At 39.0% G+C, this 4,665-nt stretch overlaps 1 long non-coding RNA gene across 1 annotated transcript; it reads right to left on the bottom strand.

Annotated features, from left to right (window-relative positions):
• On the bottom strand, window positions 1-4,665 carry LOC137992573 (uncharacterized). Its single transcript, XR_011121717.1, has 2 exons — window positions 4,352-4,665; window positions 1-198 (listed from the first exon to the last, which is right to left on the bottom strand). It is a non-coding gene; the product is annotated as an uncharacterized lncRNA (long non-coding RNA).

The following is a 4,665-nucleotide window of genomic DNA, read 5'->3' as shown; positions in this document are numbered from 1 at the left end:
TTGGTTTGCAGATTCATTTTTATTTTAATTTGGTTATAAGTAACATTAAAATTTATTTCTGGATCCGTTGCACGGCATGCTTATGCTTCTTCATGGGCTTCGTAGGTTGATCTTGGGCTCACGGTCTTGGAGATCCAGCTTGCAATCAATTTGTCGTGCAACTTCGCACAAATTCCGTCGATAATCGCTCCGCAGTACCTGAAACAAAAATATACGCCAAGAACTTTGTAGTTCCCCTCGCCTATCTCTACTCGTTGGTAAAGGTTTTCTTTCTTTCAAAAATTTATGGTTGCTTCCAACAAATGATGTATTTTCAAGCTATTCCTGCTATTTCAAGCTATTCTTTCATTAATGCATCGAGTCCTTCGTGCAAACAGATGAGCCCAACAAAGTGACCTACGCCCAACTAAGACAACTATGTGCCGGGCTTTATAGCTCAGTTGGTGGTAGAGCATTAGAGGGCTTTAGATTCTAGGACGAGGACGACTACGAGTACGAGATTCTCTCAAAGAACAACAGTGAGCGCGAGCAAACCAGCGTCATTTTGGCGGGAAAAACGTGATGCCGTCGTCATTTTAGTACGAGGTTTTGCCAAAATGTTGTCGTGTCAAAACAAGTCAACGACAGGGTAGCAGTTTTGGCATTTTTCGATCAGCAAAAAGGCTCAGTTACCAGCAAGAAGAATAACTGAGCAACCTACACTGCTAACAAAGAGTAAGATTAATCGTCCGGGTTATATATCTTTTAACTCTTTTCGCTAAAAACGGGCAGTCAAATTTCGTACTCGTTCGCGCCCTCGTCCTAGAATCTAAATGTCCTTATTGCCGGCATCGCAGAGGTCATGTGTTCGAATCCTGTTGAGGCCACCTGAAAGGCAGAATTACTTAAATTGTCCAGATAAGTACGAGGATCCCATCACTTTTCTCTTTCGTCTATAAAAAGCACCTCAAATATACAATTCTTTGATTCATAGTCTTAAGAAATGTACAGGTAACAATGATTTTCCTGGTAGCATCCACGAAAGATATATATATATATATATATATATATATATATATATATATATAAATATGTAATAATAATAATAATAATAATAATAATAATAATAATAATAATAATAATAATAATAATAATAATAAGAATAATAATAATAATATATTGGGGACTGGGGTTGGACAAGCTATGGCTTCAACCTACTAAGTGGATACCTCCCCTCCCCCCTCCCCTTCCGCACTAGAGTTTGAGGTAACACCTTTGGCAAGTGCCAGAGCCAAGAGTAGGTGAAAGCTTTATGTCAGAAGTGACAACCAGTTAGATTCACTGATACAAATTGTGAGAATATTCAGCAAGGACATCGGGATGAAATTTATTTGTCGTCGAAAAATGTGCTGTCCTGGTGCTGAAACGTGGTAAGCTGGCACAGTCAGAAGGGATTATGAAAGAAGGCGATGGATACATATATTAGAAGCGCTCGAGGCGGATGGTATGTTGCACGTCCAGGTGAAGAGAAAAATTGGGAAGAAATATTTTCGGGTTAGAAAAGTTGCGCAGTCGAAGCTAAACGGTGGAAACCATAAACACCTGGGCAGTGTTGCTTGTTAGATATGCGGGGTATAATCGATTGGAAGAAACAAGAACTCCAGCAGTAAGACCGCACAGCAAGAAAATTACTAACAATGAACGGGGCCTTTCACCCATGGACTCTATGTTCCAAGGAAGGAGGGAGGAAGAGGTCTCATCTCCGTAGAGGACTGCGTCAATCAGGTAGGAATATTGCTGGAGACTTATGTCCAATCCAGTGAGGAGAAGATTTTGAAAGAAGTCAGGAGGAAAGGAGTTGAAAACCAAGACACGGCTTCCAGTTTCAAGGAAAGGAGGAGAACTGCAAATATCCAAGGATGGAAAGAGGTGCCATTGTACGGGCAATTTGCGAGACAGAGCGAAAATCAAAGAAATGATGAAACATGGACTTGGTTGAAAGAAGGAAAGCTTAAAAGAGAATCAGAGTCCCTTACTGTTGCAGCACAAGATCAAGCAATAAGAACAAACTACGTAAAAGCAACGATCGACAGGTCACAGGGCGATCCCAAATGCAGAATGTGAAAACAAAGCAACGAGACAATCTGCCACATTGTGAGCGCGTGTGCCGGAAACTGTTGCAAAAAGAATACAAAAAGAGACACGACAACGTAGCTCGGGCAATTCGTTGGAATCTGTGAGGAAAATATGGGTTTGAGAGAGATGAGAGGTGGTATGATCATGTTCCTAACAGTGTACGTGAAAATAAGGACATCGACAAATGAGAGGTGAAACTCAACTCTCCCTTTAACCAAAGGGAGGATTGTGTTGGTAATAGAGGACAAAGAAGAGGGAAATGACGTGTCAAACGTCAGACCAATAACCTGCTTGTAACCACTGATGTGGAAGTTGTGCACAGGGGTGCAGGTGGAGACAAAGTATGGTAAACTTGAAAGAAAGAAGCTGTTGCCAGAGGAACAGAAAGGATGTAGAAGGTAGACTCGAAGAAATAAAGACCAGCTCCTAATGGGTATGATGATGCTCAAAAACTCTAGCAGGTGAAAAACAGGCCAGGAATGGAATGGGTGGTCTATAGGAAAGCATACGCATGGATCATTGAATGTAGAGAACACGTTTGGCATCGCAAAGAATCTGACTGAGATAGTCCAAAAGCACATGAAAAAATGGAATTAGGAATTTACAGCTGGCCTGGTAACCAAGGTCTGGGTGAAGTATGTATCAAGAGGGGAATCTTTCAGGGAGACAGCCTCTCTCCATTTCTGTTTGTATCGGCACCAATACAGTTTTAAGAGAACTTAAGGAAGGAAACAGCCTAAGGAATGGCCTACAGACTATAAACCATCTTCTGTTTATATTTATGGATGATCTACTCTACGGTAAAAGTGAAAACCAAATCGATACATTGATTTGGAATAGAAAAATGTGCGTGGTGTTAATCATGAAGAGGGGGGAAACGTGTTTGATCTAAGGATATTGTCATCCTAGGTGAGAAGCTGATTCGAGCAATGAATGATAGCGATGAGGACGCATTCACAATAGGTACCTTGGAGTACTTGAGGTAGATGACATAAAACACACAGAGATGAAAAGGAGAACTGAGAAGGAACAATTTGGCCGGGTACAGAAAACATGATATTGAAGTCCAAGCTGAATGGTGAAACGAATGTAATAGTACTAACCTAAAATAGCATAGCTAAAGTGGAAAGTAGAACCTTGTCACCGGGCAGGTGAGCAAAAGTTAGGAGAGGTGGCAATAGAAGAGGTATTTTTCAAGGAGACTTTCAAACCTCTCCAATTGTTTGTGATTCAGTGCATCGATACCAATCACATTTATTGTGAGAAAGAGTAACAGCAGATTAGGGTACGGTTTACGAAAAATGAAAGCTTACCATATAAATTATTTTCAACTTATGGATGGATGACCTTAAACTGTAAGGAAAGAATGAAAAACAGCCGGGCTAAAATGATGACCACAGTAAGTGTATTTAGCCAGGATGTTGGAATGAAGTTCATCATTCAAACATTTCAGTGGTGTGCTGTTCATCGAACGTTTGCGGAAAGTATTGGAATAATGTAACATCGGCCGTCGAGCAGTGATCTGTATTTCTAAATATTTTACTAATGTGACGTTATGTACAACACTGAAACCAAATGGAAATTTCCGTGGTAACTTTGTCTGGTTGGATATGGGTTTGACAAACTCATTGAAGGAATCGAACACCTTGAATGAATCTGTATTCATTCAAGTCCAATCTCTGTTGTCTAGCTACTTATGTTCATTTGCACTCAACTCTACACAGTCTTCAGGTAAAAAATAATAATTGGAAATGTGACTAATTCTTGACAGTCAAGAATCTGAAAAAATTCAAAGATTATTGTCTATTTTATGCTTCATTCAAGGAAAAAAGGTTTTTCAGAAAAGGGTTTGATCCTAAATTCCGGTGAGAAATTTATTTAGTTGCGTATGTTTTTTGACACGGAGTGTGTTTCTTGTTTACATACATACATACATACATGATGATGATGATGATGATAACAATAATAATAATAATAATAATAAGAAGAAGAATAAGAATAAGAATAAGAATAAGAATAAGAATAAGAATAAGAATAAGAATAAGAATAAGAATAAGAATAAGAATAAGAATAAGAATAAGAATAAGAATAAGAATAAGAATAATAATAACAACAATAATAGGAAGCCGGCAGTACTATCTTTTCACCCAGTTACTACTCTGCCTTTCTTAGCTCTTATATCAGTCGCTTAATAATCAAAATCACTGATCACAAGTCTAGCTAAAACGCGCTTTACCTTGCTTTTCCTGACGCTTAGTATGTCATCTCGAGCAGGAACATTAATGGTGGTTGCACAGTCTCCTCTCTCGGCGAAACACTCCAGGAAAAGAACGAAAATCATAATCCTTGCAATCAACTCTGATTTCATTTTGATAAATCGACGTTTCTTGTTCCTAAGTTTCTGTGAGGGAGTTTTGCAAACTTCACTTGGCTTGCCAACAAACTCTCTATTTATACCATTAATGGATTAATTCCTTGTGCTAATACCGCCCACCAAGAATTGATTAAGGCGAACAGAGTCACACCTCTTCACTCAAATAGACAGATAAA

Source organism: Montipora foliosa, chromosome 2 (assembly GCF_036669935.1).
Source record: "Montipora foliosa isolate CH-2021 chromosome 2, ASM3666993v2, whole genome shotgun sequence".
Taxonomy (NCBI): Eukaryota; Metazoa; Cnidaria; class Anthozoa; order Scleractinia; family Acroporidae; genus Montipora; species Montipora foliosa.
This window is presented reverse-complemented; position numbering and strand designations above follow the sequence as displayed.